Source organism: Ambystoma mexicanum, chromosome 9 (genome assembly GCF_040938575.1).
Source record: "Ambystoma mexicanum isolate Mex_15411 chromosome 9, UKY_AmexF1_1, whole genome shotgun sequence".
In the NCBI taxonomy this organism is placed as follows: domain Eukaryota; kingdom Metazoa; phylum Chordata; class Amphibia; order Caudata; family Ambystomatidae; genus Ambystoma; species Ambystoma mexicanum.
In genome coordinates this window covers 587,563,200-587,587,309 of record NC_090931.1, presented here as the reverse complement: position 1 = coordinate 587,587,309, position 24,110 = coordinate 587,563,200, and the positions used below count along the sequence as shown (strand labels likewise).

The 24,110-nt window shown below is 44.9% G+C and overlaps 1 protein-coding gene across 2 annotated transcripts in view; it reads left to right on the top strand.

Moving 5' to 3' along the window:
* Positions 1-24,110, top strand: part of P2RX5 (purinergic receptor P2X 5) — a 354,731-nt gene that overhangs the window by 148,634 nt on the left and 181,987 nt on the right. The window lies entirely within an intron of this gene.

Below are 24,110 nucleotides of genomic sequence, written 5' to 3'. Positions count from 1 at the left end.
AATACCCTCATGCTTACATTCCCTCAACGGGACGCCATTTATGGGATGCACAAAACCTTTCCAGCGAGGCAGTGATTTATTGGAATACGACAAAGGGGGCTCAAATGTTATTCAGGTTAATTTGATCACACAGGCTGAGCCCCCATCAGGGTCATCCAAACATGCGTTCAGAAACTATGCAGTGCAAAGAACATATGAAACCAACAACAAAGAGCGAGAAAAAGAAGTGGCATGGTGTGCATTGCTCATTTGCATAAATGATGTGCATAAAACATTTGCAGACACTAATTAATGTGCCCTGGGCATGCTATGATTTTAAAAACGCCTTTTTATGGGAGGGCTTCTGAGCTTTCAAGCATCCCCTCAAACTGGTTCCATGTGTTAATATCCCCGCAAAAATATTGCGATACAAAAATATCAACATATTTTTGCGGCGATATTGACCTATGGACTCTGCGGGGGACACCCCCGCTACCCCTGCATTATTTTAAAATGTGCGGGGCACACCTCCGCAACCCCCGCTCCCACAAATGATCCCTCCCAAAAATATTGCCTATGGCGAGACAAACGACCATATGTACGGCGATATTTTGTAAGGATACCCTCAAACTCAGAGTTTAATAGCACAATACATGGCTAAGCCTTGGCTCTAGCAATAAAACTTGATATTTACGACATTGGTTAGAATGTCGTATAAAGGTAGCCTGTGGCAATTAGGCCATATGCAAAACGCAATGCCTGTTAGTAGCACTGCTGAGTAAATGGGCCAGTATTGGCAGGCGGCTGAACGTGTATGCCTCACCTTCTAGTGCAGTTGTCTTCAAACTGTGGGGCTGGCCTCCCTAGGGGGGGCCCAAAGGATGTCCAAGGGGTGGCGCAAAGCTCTTTAAAAAGTGATTACGGTGTATGCTTTCAATAGAAGGGGGGCTCAGTTAAAAAAGTTTGAACACCACTGTTCTAGTTGGAAGGGATTAAGGCAGCCATTTTGGCTACAAAGCTTGGAAAATTGAGAATAAAGGTGCACCAATGACTCATCAATCGTATCGTCTTTGCAGGAAGATCCGTTCCACTTCACAGTGAACCTGTAGCACTAACCTACTGTTCTATGCTTCTTACAGAATGTAGCATAGGCATGAGCTAATGCATTATATTAATTGTTGTCTGTGTAAACAGAGCACATCGTCTTCTGGTGTGGCCTGTTGGTGCTGTTGCCCTGTACTGAAGGTTATAGTCCGGAGCCTCAGCGCGTGGATGTGGGTGTCTATGGATGGAATCTTTCCCATGAGTATCCCGCCAGTGTGTTTTGTCGAGAAGACAGTAGCTCAAATTGTGACACCAAGGGTCACAGCTTCTAGTGCCTGCACGCACACGCGCACGCACACGCACACGCACGCGGGCATTAACCTGCTGTGCTAACATATCACAAATCACAAGTCCATCGGCATTAACACTAACGGTTTTACAGTTTTAACATATCCTGGCATTAAAATGTGTTAGCACAACTTTATAATTGTTCATTTATAACGCGCTTAATACCAGGAATGGTTTCTAAGCATGGGATCGGGATTCAAACCTGTGTTGTACTGCGTTGTCTTGCTTCCAAGACAAACACGTTGCCCCTGAGTAATCCTTCCTCCCCAACGTAACACCCATCTCATTGTCCAGAAGGAACAGCTTCTTTATAATCATACATACCGTGGCAGAAGGCTTGTCAGAGGCTGCTACCGGCTGGAGAAAGCCATGTGGGTGGACCGTGCCAATCCAGCATGACCTCCTGCAGTACCAATTTCAGAACGCTAGTGATGCAGGCAGTGAGCCCCCTAAACAGCAGAGATAGTTAGCTGTCCTTTATTCATACCCCTCACATAGACTGGGATTACATTTTATACATTTTATAATATCACTCTCTCCATTTTGTCCACCTCGTGTACATTTCTGACTTCTGCAATTGCAAATAGTAAACAGTGCATAACAGGGACATAAGGAAAGCATTAACGACTGACGAAGATTGCACATTATTCAGAAGCGTTCTGCTTTTTCAGGCTGCCCACCTGCAACCGACCAGTCACAGAACTTACCACAACTACATTTCCCAGAGATGTACAAATAAAAGGATTGGGGTTAGTGTTAGGTGTGTTTTTCTGAAGTCCAATTGGTATTGGACTCTACAAGACTTATCCCTTGGTTTTAGGGCCCCCAACTTCTAATATAGGCCTGTACCACCCTGGGTTGGTAGAGTGGCAGAGCAGCCAAGCTTATTTTAGGAGGAGGAATGTGAGCTGTAGATCAGTTCAAAGAAATCAGAATACGTAGACCCCTTGAAACACTTACACACTTGTAGCTATATCAACAATAGTGATTTATTTTATATATACACAAGGCAGTTAGAAACTAAAGGAATATTGTTTCAACTAGCAACAACACACGTACACTTAGAATATTAAGGAAAAATAAAGCAGGTGACTAAATTGTTGTATACTTTTCTAATCCACACATGGAGTGACTTCAGTTCAGGCGAGCAAAAGTACTTATTTTAAATTAAACCTGCATTATTCAAGTATAAGTAAGTCCAAGAATGTAAAGAGCAACAAACACAAGTAAGCAACACTGTAGCAACTCTTATAAGGTCTAGGCAGTATTTTTCCTAACAAGAAAGGAGCTCTTCAGTTCAGGTTTTTGGAGGGAAACAGGCATTGCCAAAGCCAAGAGGGTCAGAAGATTTACTGTAAGGGAATCAGTAATGCCAAAGTCAAAAGGAAAGCAATAGTTCTGACGAAAATCTTCTTAGCACATGCATGTAACAAGTTAGTTGGTCTTTGTAAAAAAGCAGAGGAGCCTTCCCGTAGGGCACAAGCTGTTAGGCCTGGGTGACTGAAAATGGGTGAATACACAAACAGTGGAAACAGTGCTCCGGAAGCAAAGGAGTGACACAAATGGCTTAAGGTAAGGTTACCAAGATCCCCTCAGTACCTTGAGAGTGAAGAAGATGACGCAGCTGGACACCTTATGGATGCACGGCTGAAAACCCCGTCTCCTGATCATTGTTCGTGGTGACAAAAGGGGGACGCTGGATGGGCTCTGGCAGCAATCGATCATAGAGGGACACTCCCCAACAAAGAATTCTTCTTACTCCCACTTCAGTCCATGGTTTTGGCACCTTTTTCTCAGCACCAGTAGTGAATGATCACCACTGGTTGGAATCTTCCCTTTTTCTCGGTCCTCCACTCTGTTGAGAGGACTTTGAGGAGAGGATTTGTGCTTCTGGAGGTCCACACGGATGCCACCAAAGCTCCAGCGAGATTCGTCAACAGCAAAATGATGCACTCCAAGGTGGTTAAGTTATTGGGATTCTGCAGCCCCGGAAAGGTTGCAGGACATTGGGGATGGCTTAAATTGAAGAGTGTCTTGAGGTTGGTTATGCCCACCCGCCCAGAGGAGGAAGTCGTCCTTGGTGGAGTTCTCCGTCAATTCAAAAACATGGTCAGGACGGCAGCAGTAGTTCAGCGGTGCTTCTGCAGTTGCTGGAGGTGCTGCAGGCATCTCTGGTTGTCTTCTTCTTCTGAGCTTCACTTCCAGTGTTTGACTCGGCCCTCTGTCCCAAAAGCCTCCCCTTTTATGCAGGAACCCATTCATTCAGTCCTATGGACCTGTCCATCACCTGTGGGTGGCTGTCCATGCAGGACAGCCACCCAGTTCAAATTAGTTCTAGCCAGGCATATCTTCAGTCAAAAGTCAGAGATGTTTTGGGCTCCTTCCTCACTTCCTGCCTCAGCAGACACACTGGAGCGTTGGGGGGGCTTCACAAAGCGATCCCACCAAAGGCAAAACTCAAAGAGGACCAATCCCCACCTTGAATGTTAGAAGAAGGGCCAAGAACGAACACACAAATGAAAAATGGTGATAACAGCAGACTGGGACCATTTTGAGAAAATGGTCACCCATGGGTGCTTTAATGCAGCTGTGAAAACAGCCTGCGAATAACTAACACCAAAAATGGTAAAAGGGCATCCAGTGCCACCAGTCATTTAGGTTTGTCTGTTACTATAAAAGTTACAGGAGCAACGGGAAAGGAATTACTGTGTGGCCCCTCAGGACTCCACATAAGGTGGGGTGTACGGATCCCACAAAAAGAAAGGTTCAGTAAAAGTATCCTAATATCCTTGAGAACAGTAGTTCCCGGGAAAAAGTAATATAAAATAGGAAGGGGATTGCAAGGGGCTCCCAGCAGCACTGCACATAGTATATAGTGTGCTCTGGGCTGCAATGATTTATTACAGATTCCTGTAGGGAAATACGCTGAGGAAAGCCTGACTCCATTAAAAGTCAAAATAATACATTAGCAGAAAAATCGGGTTCCCATCTCAGAGCAAAAAGAATGAGTGAGTGGTAAAAAGTCCTGCAGCAGTGCTGGGAATCTCTCAGGTTGAGGGGAATTTGTACACAAAATAAAAATTCTCCCTAATCGTTAGATCACAAATGTCATTGGGCCTCATTACGAGTCAGGCGTTAAGGGGTTAACGGCGCCGTAAACGGCGCCGACCCTTAACGCCTGATTACAAGGGGCCTCATTACAACCCAGGCGTTAAGGGTTTAACGGCGCCGTCGGCGCCGTTAACCCTTAACGCCTGATTACCATTTTAACGCCTGCTTTTAGCAGGCGTTAAAATGCAAGGCGCTAACCCGCCTTAGTGCTAATTACGGCACCGTCATTTCCGGTGCCGTAATTAGCGCCTTCCCCACTCCCATTATGCCCTATGGGGCAAAAATGGGAATGGGGAAGGGTAAATGGGGAATGGGGATTTACCGCTCCACTCACCTTGGAATGGGGCGGTAAATCCGCCATCCACCATGGTGTAAACAGAGTCTACACCATGGTGGTAAAGTAGGGAACTTACAGCCTGGGTTGTAATGAGGCCCAAGGTCCCTTAGCACCATGGTGATATTAACGCCTGCTTTTTGCAGGCGTTAAAATCCATGGCGCTAAGGGACCATGGTGCTAATAACGCCACCGTATTTTACGGTGGCGTAATTAGCGCCTTCCCCACTCCCATTATGCCCTATGGGGCAAAAGTGGGAATGGGGAAGGGTAAAATGGGAAATGGGGATTTACCACCCCACTCACCTTGGAATGGGGCGGTAAATCCGCCATCCACCATGGTGTAAACATAGTTTACACCATGGTGGTAAGGGTACGACCCAGGCGGTAACTTACCGCCTGGGTCGTAATGAGGCCCATTGTGTAGCAGATGGAGCTCCAGGCATGTTGGTCTATAAATCTTGCACAATGGAACACACAATTTGCAATAGTTGCAAGTGTTATTTAACACAAAAACAACTGGGTGAAGAGCTATCAAAAACCTTTCCATCATAATAGGTCACTTTACGGGTACTGCCATATTGGTAAAAAGTGTGGAAATGGATTTACCAACACTTTCATCATTCCACCCAATTCTGTGTCCCAAAAATGTATGGTAATTCCATTGGCACTAATTCCCCCAACTGAATTACTGCAGAAAGAGACATTAATTCCACTGAAGGAATTACTGCCGAAGGAATTACCACCAAATATAAAGAATGAAAGTACTTCCAACTACAAGTGAAAATACTGCCAAAATACCACCAAAAATAGACGTGATTCCCCCCAAAAATAGGGACAGTTACCTCCACCAAACAGCAGGAGATGAATGCATCCAGGTGAAGAAAATGGCCAATATCCTCCAAACGGCTATCTAAGTGACACACCTTCTGTAAACTTGAGACTTGAGGAGAATCATCTTCGGTTCTGAAAGCACCTCAAGAACTTCCTCTTTGCTTCTGCCTTCTCTCTTCCTCTCCCCTGCTGATCTCTCCATGTTTCTGCACTGGGCATCTGTCCGCCCTCTGACTTTGGGCCCAGATCCCTGCCCACCCAGCTGCATACCCACACTGCCTCCTGGCAACCCTTGCACTTGGGTCTGTATCTGCATCCCTACAGCCGCTCTACCTGCACTTATGGACACCCGTTGTCTATGCTAAATTCTTGCACTTGCCACCTGCCTTACGCACTACCTGTTGTTGTTTCTAATCACATGTTTAGCACTTTCCACTGCTCCCATGCCCCTTGCACTTTCCCCCCGCCACTCTCCACTGCACATGCGCATTCTCAATGTCACTGGGCCTAGTAAGATCGTTGTTTTGTCTACCCTGTATCACTCCCTTGCCTCATCACGCCCTGAAACACTTGTGTATGTGCGCGATATAAATACAATTTCATATCATATCAAACACACTTCCAAGGACCATGCAGACCCTATCAGTTGCAAATGTAGATATATAGGGCCTCCTACAGCTCTTTGCTGAACTGCAGAGGATTAGAGCAGCAACAAAGGAGCCCAGCAGCGCAAAGGAAGCAAAGACATATAGTGACAGGGCACCCTCTCCCTGAGTCAGACCATCTCTCTTGGCACTGACAGATGGCCATTTGAAGTTATGATATAGATTCTTATACTGTGCACTGTCGCCACTTGCATGGTCCCTTGGAGCACTGGCAGATCTGTAAAATAAGAGGGCAGGGTTGGGATAAGTTAGTAGGGCTGACAAGAGTAAAAGAGCAAGAGAACTGTGATGTGCTGTTGGCAGCTTCAGTTCGGTTTACATCGTTCGCTGAGCGTAGGTGTGTCTTTTTGTTTTTGTTTTTTGGTTGGTAGCTATCACATACTGTTGTGCAAGGATATGTGTGGTTTGTTTCATTGTTGTGATATTGTAAAGTGCTTCCGGTTTGTTGTGCTGTAGAGATATGGTTGTCTTTAGTTCAGAGTTTGAGAGGTGTATGTAAAAGGCTGAGTTTTATTTACTAGGGTTGGTTAGTGGCCGTACCCTATCCTATCCCCACTGTTTTCATTGACTGTGGCCTGTGTCCCTTCCCCTGTAGTATATTCCGTTGTGCTACACTTACCACTTCTATGTTGTGAGTAGAAGAGTGGGTCCTCAGTGGACTATTCAGTGGCAGTACCTTTTCCAGCCCCAGTGTTCAGACCAAGTGCTGCCCATATCCCTTGCCTCTCAGCACACCCTGGTGTGCAGCAACCACCAGCACAACTGGCTCCTCCTGGGGGGGCAGGGGCTTCCTGTGCCCCGCGGTCCATCAGTTCTGAGATCAGGACACCTCTCCTTCCCCTTTTTTCATCTAAGGCTCTCTGTCAGTGGTCTCGATCACACCCATCTCTCTCCCCTATTACCGGTTTGACCCTCTACAGGGAAGAGTACAACTAAGTCTCCCTCCCATTTAGATGGCTCTCTTCTTGGTTTGCACTCCACTCTGCACTCCACACTGGTTTGGCTTACTCCCCAGTCTTTCTCTTGGGAGAAACACAAAAATCCGGGACTCAACAAGAAATGCAGCAACACCCAGATCTGAGATTTAGCAGTAAATGATAAAATGCCAAATTCTGAGGTACCTGGATATTCGGAGAAACGCCTAACCATGGGACTCAACAGCAAATGCAGCAACATCCAGAAATAGGACACAGCAGCAACTGATAAAACGCCAAAACCTGAGGTACTAGGATGGAAGTGCCCAAATCTGGGACCTAACAGCAAAAGCAGCAATACCCAGACCCGTGACACAGCAGTAAAAGATAAAACACCAAAACCTGAGGTACCTGGATATTAGGTGAAACGCCTACATTTGGGACTCAACAGTAAATGCAGCAACACCCAGATTTGAGCCACAGTAGCAAATGATAAAACGCCAAAATTTGAGGTACCTGGATAATGGGAGAAACACCTACATTTGGGACTCAATGAAGGGAGACACACAGGGACGTGATTTCACTAAAATGCCAGGGGCAGCGGAAGTGACATCACACAACCCTGGACCTCTGATGACATCACAGGAAGTGAAGTCATTTTACACCACCCCAAAGCGACATCACGGGAAGCGATGGAACATGACCTCTCACCCCTCGACAAAACAGGAAGTGGCATCACATAGCATTGTTTTTAAGTACACTACGAAACTTATGGTTAGGCTATCACTGTAAAGTGATATACATTTCATACAAGAATAGATCACCATGTGTATCGTTAATATCAGTGCGTATAGGCCCATATTAGTAAATCACTGTGAATGCAAGCAGACGTCAAGGCCAAACGATAATTATGTGTTACTATATGGCACTTATGCTTAAGAGCTTCATAAAGAAACAAATACACATACAATATCACCCAACCTGTGTTGGTACTCATTTATCAACCTCAGCAGAATGAAAGGCTGAGTTGACCTTGCTGGGAGTCGAACCTGCAACCTGAAGATCACACACACATTGCAGCAGCCATCACTCAACCCACTGAGCTATCTTACCAGTTATAGCTATCAGGAAACCAGCCACTCCAGAAACACAGAGCCACATGTTGCTGTCCACAGCCCATGAGCCTCAATTTAAAAAAAAAAACTTGTATTTTCTAATTTTATTTTTAGGGGTAGCAAGAGAGACGACAGGGGTAGCAAGGGAGACGACAGGGGTCGCAGTTGCGACCCCTGTTGACCCCTAAATGACATCCATGGAGACACACCTACATTTTTGAATCAACAGTACAAGGCTGAAACACCTTCATTTGAGATGAAAGGAAACTAATTATCAGCTGACCAATAAGGGTGTTCCACGACATGCAGGACAACATGAGCGGTAGGGTTCTACCAAAACACAGCAATAGCTACACTCATGACCCAAACCAACTGTACATGGTGGAGCACCTAACATTGAGATACCTGAACAGTGGGAGGAAACGCCTTAATATGAGAGTCAACAGTACATGGTGGAACACATAAGTTGAGCATCAACAGCATATGCATAAACGCCCAACATTGGGATAACTGAGGAATGGGAGACACACCTACATTTTTGAATCCTCCGTAAAAGGCTGCCATGCCTTCATTTGAGATATAGGATCGGACCCTAATTACTAGCTGACTTTCAAGCATGTGCTATCTTATGTCGGGTAATAAGAGTGATAGGGCTTTAAGGGAATACAGTAATTGCTGTATTCCCGACGAAAACCACACTTACATTATCAGTCGCTGCTGGTTGATGGCGGCAGGCTACAGAGGCGAACACAGGCAAACATGGACTGGGGCTGCTTCTTCGCGAGCTGCCCTTTGTCTTGGGGCCCTTAGCTGAGGGCCACCGGGCAGAGGCTTTCCTGGGAAATGAACCTAAGAGGGTGCGTGGGCCAATCAGGGGTGGTGGACGCTATGGGAGGTGGGTGGCAGGGGAGGGAGACAGGAGACAGGTGAGCAGGATGGGAAGGGGAAACATGCAAGAAGGCACCACAAGCGCAGCAAAATGCACACTCAAAGAAAATGCATTTGCAATCAGGATATGCCAAAGTACTGGGGCAAGGGCTGAAAGAACACGCTTACCACTGGGCCCAAACGCAGATGAAAGATGCAGATGATAACACTCTAATGTCTAAACAGGCGGACCATACCAGACCTCCTCACCTTCAACCAACCACACATTGAGCATGGGATCAATATCTGAAGAACATACCACCACTGCTCAAGTTAGTAGCTCTCCTACACTTCTGTGCATATATCAGCACACTGCTAGCATGCTGCATGACATGTGACAGCCAACATTTTCAAAAGTGCAGGCACAAATGCTTGATGAACTATTGAAACATTCACACCATCACATCTCCCTGCCCACCACCTCAGCAGACGTGTATACTACACAGGCGAGATTCTAGGCTGCTACCCACTTCCCAAGCATAGTAGCAGCTTTGGGCTGCACACATGTGGCATTGGTGGCACCCCTGACATCAGAGCACATATTCTGTACCATGAAACAGTGCCATTATGTGAAATATCTTTTGAAACTGGGCTCACTATAAGTCGTTCCAGTGCCTGTTTCCCTGGTTCTACTCATGATGCCCAGGTACTATGAAACAGTACCAGACCTGCCTACATGGACACCAACAGAGTACATCACACTTGGCTGCTGGGTATGTAGTCAAAAAGACACAAGTGGAAGTTCATGTGAGGGGGTTGTGCCAAGGACATATTATGCATGTACACCTCAAACCTTTTTGGCGCATGATCCACATACACTCAACAATACCCGGTTTAATGCCACCCCAAAGTGATTTTTTTTTTTTTATTTATTTTTTTTATTTTCATTTAGTTTATACAAACTTTTGAAAACTTTATCTTTAACATAAAAAAAAAACATTCCATCTATCGTCCTTAACTATTTTTCACTAAACACCTTATTGGTCTACTTCTCAAGGCTTATTCTACCCTCAATTCCTCTACCTTTACATCAACAGATATTCTGTCTTATCAGTCTTTTCAATGTGGTTGGTCTCCTGACCTCTAGCTGCACAGGCTGCTGTTTTGGGCAACTACCAGATTTACTTTTAGGCACTTCTGCAGAAGCTCTAAAAATCGCATTACTGCAATCATCAGTGGCTTGCTTTCAGTCAAGTGTAGTTGTCTCCACCATTCTTCTTCAGACAACGTCTGGTAGTCTGTCATCATCTTTCCCATGCAACTGTCACGTTGGTCATTTAGTTCAGTGCAGCTTAGAATGAGATGTTTTAGATTTTCATCTTTCTCTCCACAGAATCGGCATAGAGTGTTTTCCCTTGCTATCGCACGCCTGTTTCTCAGAATTTCTTTTGTTTCTATGATATTTAGACGAAACATCAGGTAATGTTTTCTAAGGTGCTTACACGGAGCCAGTGCCAGATATTTCTGAAGAGTATTCCGTTTTTTTGCTTCTTTTGGTTGATTTCTCATGGATTTTTGACAGGCTCTTCTCTCCCCAATTGTGATCCAGTCGAGGTCCAGCAATTTTCTTTTTACAACATCAGGATTATTCCATAATGTTGGCTCATCCGTCCCTAGCTGTTTGAGGATTTCTCTACATTGCTGTTTCCAGTCTCCTAAGGCTGACTTATTTTCACCTATTTCGTTTCCCATTAGGATTTTGAACGGTGGTAGGTTTGCTTCATCGTTCATTTTCCTGAAGAGCAATAACTTATTCCATGTAATCCTTACGTTCAGAGTGGATATTCCTACTTCATATAGAACACACGCAGTCGGTGTACTTTGTGGTATTTGGAGAACTTTTTTCCAGAAGAAACCTTCACACCTGGACCATATCTTATGGTCACAGCCAAACATGTTCTCTGCACCATAAATCAAGATCGGTGTGATTTTATTTTGGTAAAATTTTCTCACTGGCTCACACGTGAATTTCCCAAATTTCTTCTGCATTACGATTCCTTGTGAGGTTAATTGTCTGCAGCTATTTAGAATTTTTTTTACCATTGGTTCGTCATTTATGCTGGAGTTGATTATTGTGCCCAGATATTTTGTAAATTGCACTTTTTCCAGCTTCTTTGATCCCACAAACCAACTTGATCTATATTTGCCCGATTTCCTTCCTCTTTTGTTCTCCAGGACTAGGATTTCGGATTTGGCTGCATTTATCTCTAGCCCAAGTTCTTCTGAATAAATCTTCAGTGGAGACAATTTTCTCTGTAGACCGATTGGTGTACGGTCTAAGATCACCATATCGTCTGCATATAAGATATGATGCAGTTGGAATCCATTGATGGTTGGCGGAAATGAAGTCTAGTTTGCCAGGGCTTTTCCTACTTCCGAGATGTAGAAGTTAAACAGGGTCGCCCCTAATGGGCAACCCTGTTTTACTCCCCTTTCTGTGGGAATTGGATTAGACAGATTTCCTTCTTTGTCTAGCCTTATTTGGATGTGGGTGTCAGAGTAAAGTTCTTTAATTGCTGCAATTAAACTCTCGTCGCAGCCTCTCTTCTTTAAATTACACCATAAGATTTCCCTGTTAACTCCATCAAACGCGTTTGCCATATCAATGAATGCCAGATAGATTTTCTGGCCTGATCGGATGGCGTCTATTTTTAGTAGGTTTAATATTAGAAGGTTAGTGCTGCAACCCACTCCCTTTACGAACCCAGACTGTCGTTCGTCATAGATTTTTTCGTGGTTAATCCACAGTGTGAGTTGTTTCCGGAGCTGAGTTGCAAACACTTTACCTATTACGTCAAGGAGGGCGATGGGACGGTAGTTTGCTGGATCAGACCGTAAGCCTTTCTTGAATATTGGGACAATGATTCCCGATTTCCAAGTTGTTGGAATCCTTCCTTCTTTTATTATCGCCTTAAACAGGATATCACATAATTCCGACCATTCCTCGATGTTTTCTTTTAAGTCAGCATTCGAGAGGCCGTCAGGTCCAGCGGCTCTGGATCTACTGCTGTTTGCAATTGAGGTTCGAATGTCCATTCTATCTATTTGTAAGTCCCATGGTACTTTTGTGTGGATTTCCACTGTACTTGTACCTTCCCTTCTTTTAAACAAATTTTTGTAGTAGCACTCCCAATTCTTTTCCGTTACCATATTTGTTATGATCGCTTTTTCTGAGTTGGACGATTCATTTATTAAGGTCCAGAATCCCCTCGAATTCCTTTGGTTCAGAGCCTTCAGGATTGTCTCAGCGTCATTTTGCTCCATATTAGCTCTGTGTAACTTGTGCCAGTTGTTATATTGGTTTCTCGCTTTTTTTGTCTGGTTTTGGTTTGCTACTCCTTTAGTGGTGTTAATCGATCTTAATGTTTTCCTCAGTTCCCTCTTTTTTTTCGCCACTTCTGGGTCGTACTTATGTTTGAAGAAGTTTTGGTTCCTCAAAACCTTTTTTTTTTTGGATTTATAAATTTCCAATAAATGCTGGTATTCAATTGCTTCAATCAGACCTTGCTCCTGGGATCTTTGCAGTTGTTCAGATATCACCTTAATATTTGGTTTCTTTATCCTTAGTCTATTCCGCCCAGGTTCCACTGATATGTCACATCTCCATTGTTCCCTTTTTTCTACTTTTCTCCGTTTCCATTCCATTGATGTAATATTATGATCACTTTGGATGTTTTTAGTGACTGTGAAGGCGACTATTTCATGTAGTATGTTCTCCGAGACAAAGATGTAGTCTAGAATAGATTGCTGAGTTCCTCTTTCCCAGGTTGGTTTGGCTGGAATGTCCCCTTTTGTTGATCCATTAAGCATTGACAAATTTCTATTTGTCATCTCTTCTAGCCAACATTCATTTTTAAGTCTCTCCCCGTTGGTCTTCGTTGTTTTTCGTTGGTCTAGGTCAATAAATTTCCTATTGAAGTCTCCACATAGGATAATTAGTGCCTTTGAGTCTTCTGTTTTAATTGTGTCTATGGCTTCAATAATATCGTCTTCAAACTTTTGGTTACACTTTGGAGTCGTATTCCAGTATATATTTAATATATATAGTTGGTCCAACTTCTCAGTGGGCTCTATTTGTTCTACGCAAACCTCCTGAAGGAATGGTGACAAGTTACGGGCCGATTTTATTCTTAGTCCACACGTTCTTTTAATTAAGGTCAGTTGACCTGACATAGGTCGTCCTTTTTTTTGTTTTATAGCCGGATTTATCACTACTTCATAACCGTCTACACATGGTAAATTAGAGATCCATGTCTCTTGCAAACATATCAAGTCTGCCTTTTGTATTGATTCAGGTGGCGATCCTAGGAGATGTGAAAATCCTCTGGTGTTCCATGAGGCTATCACCAATGTCCCTATCTCGTCATAGCATTAGCTTCTCATTGTTGAGTTCAACGATTTTGCCAACCAAAACCATTTTTTCTTTTCATCCTCTTCGGAGTTTACTTCCGGGTAGTGAGAGTTCATTGAACCTAGCTTTTCGCGGTTATCCACTGTTATTTTGATTTTCTTCATCTTTATATCATCCGGAGGACCTACTACTTCAGTCTCCATTTCTGTATCTTTAAACTTAGCGTTGGACACGTACTCCTTTATTACACTTTTTTTAATTGGTTTAATTTCCACTAGATCTTTCTCGATCATTTTTTGTGCTTTTTGTTCTTTCGTTTTTGCTTCATCGCTTCCCCTTAAGGTGTTGTCTACTTCGTACACTTGATATCCAACTTCCAAAAGTTGTCTCTCGCTCATCATAATCAGTTCTACATCTTTTTTGTCGTTGATGTGTAGGAGTACAAATTTCTGGTTCATCTCAGCCATAATTTCCACACGATCAATCCGAGCACTCTTTATTGCTCTTAATACAGGGATTTTTTGGAATATCTGTAAAATGGCATACCGGTTTAGTGGGGTATCTCCTTTTCTTCCCTCAATTTTCTCAACCAGTAGTCTATACTGGTGATTTTTTTGTGTCGTTTTGTTATCAACAATCGAATTAGAATTTCTTAATTTAACGGACTCTTCGGCATTCCTTCTGGGTACTCCGACATCTCTTTCGAATTGTTGTGGATTTTCTTTCAGGAGCTCAGTACCGCACGTGTTGTTCTCCTGCTCATTTAATATGTGATTTTTGGTAACTTCCTTAGTTTTAGATGGATTTCCCTGCTTCAGCAAGCTCTTTAGCCTTTTCTCTTCTAATGTGCGAAAGGTTTTTGAGTCTTCCACCTTTTTTATAATTTTCTTTACTGTAGATTGCATTTTTTTTGGTGTTTCTGGCCACGAAATCACTCTTTTACTTGACCCTTCATCTTCTTTCTCTTGTGCATCTCCTTCCATAGATGGTTTCTGCGGGCTTGCCTCTGACTCACAATCATCTTGTCCAGTGTTACTTCCATTTTCGGTAGTTTTCACTACTCTATTATCATCCTTATTTTCTTCAGCGTCAGACACACTGTAAGTTGACATGTTCAGCAATTCCTCCTCGTCACCTTCTGAGTCTTCCGCATCCAGCTCAGTTGTACTCCCTGTTGGTGACCTATTGTCTTCAGTCAGGTTTTCTGGCTGTACTTTGTTATCCATGATTTGGGTCTCATCGTCTTTTTTTTTCTTTTTCCCCTTCAATACCGGTACTTCAGAGTTATTTACAGTTATGTTCAGTGCTTTAATATTTCTAAAGAAGTTGGCTGCACTACGAGAGTTCCTGTTCTTTTTTACTTGTTGGTTCTTAGATTTTTTATTGCAATCATTTGAGTTTAGCTTAACTGTTTTTGAACCCTTCTCGTTGCTCACTCCTGCACAGATTTTCTGGTTTTCAAATATATCGTACCACTCCCTCTCATTCTTTTTTCCAGATTCAATTACAGACTTACTTCCCAGATTCATTGAATTTGTATCAGTAGATTTAGACGTTTGAGGTGGATTGGGTGGTGGGAGAGCTTGCTCTTTATCTACTTCTTTTTCGTTTTGCTGTTTACTTTTCTCAGCTTCTTTTCCTATAGGTTTCGTTGAGACAGTCGAAGAGCAAGGCCTTGTTTTCTTTACGATCTCCACACCATTACATTCCATCCTTCCGCAATCACTGTCATCGTGCCTAATTTCGAACTCCTCATCATAACAGCAGTTCTTTTGTGGTACCCTTATCTCCGCTTCTTTCTTTTTTTTTTTTTTCAGACAGTTGCTTAATTTCTCCAGATTTCTCGGGTATCTCTAATGTCTCTAGGTCGATCACTGAGGTCTGGCTTATTTGTACTGTTTTTGGGACCTGCGTTGTATTTAAGTCTCTCCTTCTTTCTCGTTCGTTCTGTAGTAGCGTAAGGGCTTGCCTTGTCACTTCCGCTAGAAGTTTCTTATCTTCCGAGTTATTTCTTAGGGATTCTTTTAGAGCCATTAGTGAAATATCATTCCCTCGTTTGGCTACCACAATCTCAGAGGTCATTTCCTTAAGATCTGTCTCTAGTTTGATCATTTTAGAGTTTAGTAGAGCGATCAAAGTCGTTTGGTCTCTATAATTCTCATTTAGGTTCTCATACAGCTTCATCAGAGGCGCACCAGCTATTGTTGCGGCAGACATCAGAATTGGACTTAGCTTCGATATTATTGTTTCAACAAAAGTCGATGTTTCATCTGTATTATTTATTCTCTTCGGGGGGGTCTCCCTAGGTTTCCGCCAATTTTCTTTTCTCATAGTTGTTGTACCATCTTCATCATCCGATTCCATGGATGGAATTAAGGTGACACGACGTTTGGACCTTTGCGGTGGATGAATCTCACCAAATGTATTTCTTCCCATACTTTTCTCTTCTCTTTGACCTTTTAGTCTTTTCCTCAGACTACGATCCTCACTTTCAGAACTTTCTCTTCTGCGACTTCTCTTTTGAGACACTATGATATCCTCGTTTTGAGATTCAAATGCTGGCGAGTTTGTTTCTAAAGTCATTACTTCATGGATACTCCTATGCTTAGGATAGTATAGCTCTGCAGATAGTGGATTTCCCTCGTTGGCACTTATTTGAGATAGCCTTCGGGTTTGCATCAGTTTTTCATTCATTTTTGCTAGATCTTTTATCACTTGATCCACAATCTCGACTGAATTCCTTCTTTCTCCTGAATTTAAAATATTTTGCGGTAGCGTCGTTGGTAGTGTAGAGCTTTCCATCCATTCATTAGGTGGTGACCACATCACCCTAGTACCCTCCATTTTCTCTAACGCAGTAGGGTGTTCTTTTGTGTTTAGTTTATCAAGTGAACACCTTTTGTCTTGTAGTAATTTGATCGTTTGGTCATCTCCTTTACTCGTGGATGTTGTCATTTCTATTTTGTTTAACTCTGGTTTATGCATTTCAGCTACCTTTGTCCAAGCCAATAGTTTTAGTGATGAACTCGATTTTAGGTGCTCAACCTTGGCAGCCGCTCTTTGTATCTTCGTTAGGCTTGTGTTCTTCTCTTGAATCATTTGAGCTGGGTCTCGTATTTGGTCCTCTGGCCTATCCCCGATGAAGGTGGTATTTGGAGATGGTTGGTCACCCAGAACCTGGTGTATCATAACAGTGCAGACTTCGGCACTCTTTGTTCCTAATTGGATTCCTTCAGATTCGCTGTTCCTTCTCTGTGTCTCGACCACCTGCATCTCTTTTTCTATTTCCGTGGTTGTTCTGGTTTTCTTTCCATACGATTCTGGGGATCCAATGTACTTTGCCCCTTGTAACTCCCTGCTGTTCTCAGATTGCACCTCTTTTTCCATCTCAAGCTCGTCTTTATTTTCATTCTCGATAGCCTCGTCCCGCTCTTGGTCTTCGTCACTTTCAGAGTCACTTCCTAAATCGAAAGTATCCATCAAGTCATTAGTGGAATCTTCCCTTCTCGGCCACACAGTTCCCATATGTTCATGAGAACCAGTAGGCCTGGGTGCCTCAGTACTGGAGTGCTGCTGCTGCCCAGTGGTTATAGTGTTAGATGTCATCCTGGAGCTGTTAGCTTGGGTAGTGACGCTCTTGCTAGCCAAAATAGCGGCTACCTGGGCATTAGCAGCTGCATAGGACTGATTGCGAGCTCTATCCATGTCAATAGAATTTCCTTTAGTAGTGGACGTCGCGTTCAAACCTCTCTTAGCTTGAGCACGTGTATTGGCTTTATTCGTGGACCCCCTCATTGCTGCTGACATACTTTTTACTATGTTAATTGGACTTACCTTTAGCTCCTGATCGGGATCAAGGAGGGATTTCCTCCGCAGTCTCCCGTCGAGCTGTCAGCGCTAAACAGCCGCACAACAGCCGTTGCCCTCTACTCCTACCGGGCTCAACGCCGCGAGGGTGAGCGCGGGTGCGTTTTCAACCAGATTTCCCTCACGTGATAGGTCACGTGATCGCGAGTGGTCTCCGCCCCCTCCAAGGAACGAAAAAAAATGACACCACGCTTTGCAGTGGCTAGCCCTGTAGCCTCGTTGCCTCCAGCAGCAAGTCTTGTTTGTGTAGAACAAACGCAGCGCTCGCCTGAACGCGGGTGCGTTTTCAACCAGATTTCCCTCACGTGATAGGTCACGTGATCGCGAGTGGTCTCCGCCCCCTCCAAGGAACGAAAAAAAATGACACCACGCTTTGCAGTGGCTAGCCCTGTAGCCTCGTTGCCTCCAGCAGCAAGTCTTGTTTGTGTAGAACAAACGCAGCGCTCGCCTGAACGCGGGTGCGTTTTCAACCAGATTTCCCTCACGTGATAGGTCACGTGATCGCGAGTGGTCTCCGCCTCCTCCAAGGAACGAAAAAAAATGACACCACGCTTTGCAGTGGCTAGCCCTGTAGCCTCGTTGCCTCCAGCAGCAAGTCTTGTTTGTGTAGAACAAACGCAGCGCTCGCCTGAACGCGGGTGCGTTTTCAACCAGATTTCCCTCACGTGATAGGTCACGTGATCGCGAGTGGTCTCCGCCCCCTCCAAGGAACGAAAAAAAATGACACCACGCTTTGCAGTGGCTAGCCCTGTAGCCTCGTTGCCTCCAGCAGCAAGTCTTGTTTGTGTAGAACAAACGCAGCGCTCGCCTGAACGCGGGTGCGTTTTCAACCAGATTTCCCTCACGTGATAGGTCACGTGATCGCGAGTGGTCTCCGCCCCCTCCAAGGAACGAAAAAAATGACACCACGCTTTGCAGTGGCTAGCCCTGTAGCCTCGTTGCCTCCAGCAGCAAGTCTTGTTTGTGTAGAACAAACGCAGCGCTCGCCTGAACGCGGGTGCGTTTTCAACCAGATTTCCCTCACGTGATAGGTCACGTGATCGCGAGTGGTCTCCGCCCCCTCCAAGGAACGAAAAAAAATGACACCACGCTTTGCAGTGGCTAGCCCTGTAGCCTCGTTGCCTCCAGCAGCAAGTCTTGTTTGTGTAGAACAAACGCAGCGCTCGCCTGAACGCGGGTGCGTTTTCAACCAGATTTCCCTCACGTGATAGGTCACGTGATCGCGAGTGGTCTCCGCCCCCTCCAAGGAACGAAAAAAAATGACACCACGCTTTGCAGTGGCTAGCCCTGTAGCCTCGTTGCCTCCAGCAGCAAGTCTTGTTTGTGTAGAACAAACGCAGCGCTCGCCTGAACGCGGGTGCGTTTTCAACCAGATTTCCCTCACGTGATAGGTCACGTGATCGCGAGTGGTCTCCGCCCCCTCCAAGGAACGAAAAAAAATGACACCACGCTTTGCAGTGGCTAGCCCTGTAGCCTCGTTGCCTCCAGCAGCAAGTCTTGTTTGTGTAGAACAAACGCAGCGCTCGCCTGAACGCGGGTGCGTTTTCAACCAGATTTCCCTCACGTGATAGGTCACGTGATCGCGAGTGGTCTCCGCCCCCTCCAAGGAACGAAAAAAAATGACACCACGCTTTGCAGTGGCTAGCCCTGTAGCCTCGTTGCCTCCAGCAGCAAGTCTTGTTTGTGTAGAATTTCAAGTCACACTGAAGCATTGTAACTAAAGGACTACACATCCCACAATGCATAGGGAAGGCAATCCGGAATTCCACTATATTTTGTACCCCCCCCTCACACCTCTCCACAGTCAGATATGAGCCATGCCTCAGGAGGGTTACCCAAGTAAGCATAGCACCATTCACCTCACTACTCAGAACAGTACAGAACTGCATATAAGCTTAGAAAGCGGATTCCAACAAACTGGCATAGCTATATTTCTAAAAGACCACATCAAACACATAATAGCTGGTACAGGCTGCAATTTGTAAAGTACTAAATGGGACGTTCAAGGAAGAGTGGTGATGCAGAAAATGAAGGTGCACACATATGTTGTAGAGCAAGATAGGTAGAACTTAGTCACCATTTTCAAACGCATGGGAAACGAACCGCAGTGGCACTTGAGTTAATCAACTCATATGTACTTTTCAAAAGCCAGACATCATACCCTTTTCATATGATTGATGTGAGAAACCGGAAAGTGTCTCACCCGTTTGTCCCTGGGGACTTATCATCCAGGTGGTCAGGAAACGGCTGTCGCTTTTGGATCCAGTTCCTGGGGGTGGACCAATGTGAGAGAATCACCTGGGTGAAGGGTCCTCGGGGAGTGAGAGTGGGACACCGGATGGTGAGATGCGGTATCCCGCTCTTCCTTGTAACACGTTTATCCCATCCTATCCAATGAGATATGTATAAACTCAAACCCCACCAGCTCCCCTTTTCCTGCATGAACACTTTCTCACGGACAGCCCACTCTGGGAGAAAACAGACTCACGCCCGAGCCATCGAGCTGTATAGATGACTTGTCCCAATACTATGGTCAGGCGAGGTCAGGCAATCATCGACAATCACTCACACCTGACTTCCATTACATTTCCCCACACGGATAAAAGGCAGAGCACAACAGCACACTCCTGAGTGAGGCAAAGCACACAAAGGTACAGCAGGTTTGAGTTAGCAGTTGAACGATGGGAGAAAGACGGCTAGGCACAAGAGGTTCGTGAGAGGGGAAACACCCTTGACCTCACTGACAGGAAGCTGTTACTTTCAAGAAACCTTCAAGGTAAAAAACATAAGACCTGGAAACAAGGCTAAAGAATCCTGAATTGTGTGTCGGAGATATCGAGGGTCCTCCCGCGTAGCTGACCAAGGTGGGGAGGAGCAGCAGAAACTGTGGTATCGTCCTTGGCTCCAAGAACAAAGAAGCGACAAAGAATAACACAGCCAGTAAGTTTGGGAGACCGGTCTGTGTTGAAGTCAAGGTTGCAAGCAGCAACATTGTAAAGTGAGTGCTGGAAGAAACATTGTTAAATGCGTGTGATGAAAGACACGAGTAAAGCTAAATTGCTGGTGAATAGTTGAACATTAGAAGAAAAGATACAATACTGTTGACAGAGTGGTCCAGCAATGTGAATGTACTCAATCAAAGGTCTCTGTATGGTATCTTGACTAAAGGAAACAAAAGCAGAAGATCAATGTGAAGTGTAAATTGTGTGAAGTGAATCAAAGTGGTCCTGCGACGGTTTAAGAAAAACCCATCGCACATTCGAAAGTCTTGGATTCTGGTATCAAGAAGGGATCTGAGCCCGGAAGAGGGTGATCCATGGTTCGAACCCGAACGAGAGAGGTCAAGTTGTGAATCTTGTATCAAAAGGGATCTGAGCCTGGAAGAGGGGGATGCATGGTCGGACGCCGAACGAGGGAGACCAAACTGTGAACATTGTAGAAAAGGGGTCTGTGCCCGGACGAGGGGGACCCGTGGTCTGAGACCAAAGGAGGGACACCAGTCTTGAACTTGTGAATGTGAAACCTTGACAAAGGAAAGGAACATTTGTGTTTTGTTTGCTAAATCAAGCCCTCTGCATTAAGAGACTGTCATTGATATCAAGACTTTGGTGGAAGGCCCTGATGCCTATTTGTTGAACTGTTACCTCGTGGTCAAGAAGCTAGAGTGTGTGCGAAGCCCGCACATGCTGCCTTGTCTGTGATGAAAACGTGGGAATGGAAGCTAACTGCTCAACTATCCTGACATATCATTTCTTGATCACTTTTCTTTTGTGTACATAATTATCCCACACCACTTTGTATTTAGAAGTAAGGATTGGCAATAGGTTTATTAGCATAGGCCCTTTTATTTTGACAGACTACACTAGGACTGCGTTATTATTATTTGATGGTCGTAGCTTCAGTCGCCACTGATATGTGTCATTGAGCCTATGCTGGAACCACTTGCAGACTGACTGGCAGAGTTGGTTGCAAGATCATGTTAAACAGGAGAGCTGGCAGTCTCGCTGATGGGAGTGCTGGTGACAGGCACTGCCGCTGGCAAAGGGTTGCATACGGACTGCCAGTTGTGGTGGTGAGGAGTGGCACCGCCGGCAGGGACTGAGTTGTGATGGTGGCTGGTTCTAGTGGTTCTGTGATTGATTGATTAATTTGAGGGGGGTTTATAAAGTACTCATATATCCCCAAAGCCACTTTGGCACTGTAGAATATCCAGGGGAATTAAATGTGTTTACCTGCAGATGTTGACTGTGAGATGAGCTCTTCTGTGCCACGCTGTCCATTCTATACTTTGGAATTGCTGAGTTTTTTCTAAAAGCAAGCATGTTAGGCAGTTTCCATAATAGAGTCAGAAGTGTATTCCGAAGTTTGGCGGCATGTACAGTGAAGGTTTTGCCACGTAATTGTTCCTTCTTATATGATGGAATTTTAAGAAGGGCAGAGTTCTGAGAAGGAAGGAGCTAGGCTGGTTGGTGCAGATGAATTCTATGAATCCGAGTGATTTGCCCGCGGCTGAAATCGTTCGCATGAGAAAGGTGCTAACTACCAAAAGTTTGCACCTTTCTCGTGCAAACACACATACATTCTCACACTCACACACAAACACAACACACCCACAACATACCCACAACAGACCCATAACACACTCCCCACCCACACCCCCAACATAAACAAACCCCACTTACCATCATCTTCACGCTGGTTCCCTGCAGCGCCAGTTCCCTTTCACTTCCGTGATCGGGAACCGGCGCTGCAGGGTCCTTTTCTTTTATTTTATTTTTGGAATGGAAGGCTGCGGGGTTGTCCCTCGCAACCCCTGCTCCTATACCATGAAGTATAGTGAGCGGGGTGATGCGGGGGACACCCCAGCAGCCCCCGTTTTTTTTTCAATGCTACCACCAAAGGTTCTAAGTTTTGGTGTTCGAACCTTTGGTGGTAGCATTCTTAGAACTTTTGGTCAATGCGACCATTTATTTTTAGGTAATTTCAACCTAAACCGAATTCTATTAGAGCTAAGGGTGTTGCTTTGGGCGTAGATCGATTTCTGTGTAAGAGATAGAGTCCTAACTTGCATTCTCTGTTTACCCATAAGCCACTGAAGTTCCTTCAACCTCTGAGATGCAGGCTCACATTTGCCTACTTTAAGAAGGAATCTGTGGGTGTGTGAAGGGCTTCTTTGCACAGGGCAACAGCTCCTGCTTGCACTGTGAGTTCTGTTTGGGTGGCTTGGGTCTTGCATCAGCTCCTTGCTTTATGGAGTGCAAAGGTTGCAGGAGAGGTACTTTAGGTAGAGGTGTCTTTAGTGGTAGTGACAGGCCCAGCTTGTAGAGAAGCAGCTGCTGCACTGGCACTTGTGCCTTGTGCCTTGTGTACCTGCTGTCAGGGAAATCGTCGGAATTCAGTTGCCATGCAGGCAAGTGTAGGTATGTGCAAGACACACCAGCGACTTTGAGGGAGCTGGCTTTATCTCGCTGTATATGGCTATGTGTGTAATGGCTGTTAAACCTGTCAGGTGGAGATTTTACTTGAGTTATATGGGTGCAGGTGGCCACACTGCTAGATCCAGGTTCTTGGAGAGTGTTCGACCAGAACGATGTGACTTTGACATGGTGTTGACAGTTCTCTGACTACTTGGGCACACAAAGTATATGGTGATGTATTCCCCTCACTGTACAAATATGGTCTCGTACTTGGCATGTGTATGCCACATGTGGCCCTTTGAACATTTGGGTGCATGCGTACGTTGATGGGTGGGGGACTGTGACTTGCACATTTCATCTTGCATTGCGCATATGACATAACCCGAGGTTATCACGATAGATTGGCATGGGCGTGAACTCTCAGGATTGCATGAGGTGACAAGTGACATGAGGCCGACGGGCATGTGGCGCGTAACAAGAATTCAAATAAATAAATAAAATAAATAAGTATGTTGATGTTTTCAATCGTTGCACGATTAGCACGCGCGTCCACAAAGTGATTTCCGGGCGAACACCTGGAATGTGTCATCATCTGAATTCCTGCTGTATTGTTGTTGAGTCTGCAAGATACCATCAGCAATGCGTTGGCACCTGCTGCTAGCTTGCAACTCATGCTCCACCTCCATTATATCCGTGAACCCATAGTGTACATTTTTGGTCACCTGTCTGGAACAGTTTAGCTGGCTACTCCCAACCCTGCTGCTCATGCTCTCTCAATGCCTGCCATACACAGAATACTTGCCACTTTCTACTCCCAGTGTGTGAGCTCCAGTGGCTCCACAGTGTCTCTGCTGCGCCATGGCCACTGCCACGACCGTCTCCCTTATTTGGTTCCATTTGGAGGTCTTGCAGTGGATGGTTGTTTTCCACTGCTGGCTTCCCCACAGCTAATCTGCGTTGTCTACCACCTTAACTGCTAGGACCTGTAGCTCTGCCCCACTAAATTTTGGTTTGCAGACCCTCAATTAATTCACCTTTGCCTTGCCCTTACCTCCTGGATGGCATGGTTTTGATATATTTGGCGATGGATGGCAGTGGGAAGTGATGGATTCAGAACGGATTGTATTTTCCAAAATGGCTTCCAATTTCCACAATGACGTTTTCACTGCACTGTGAAAATGGTGCCATATTTTTTAACAATTGG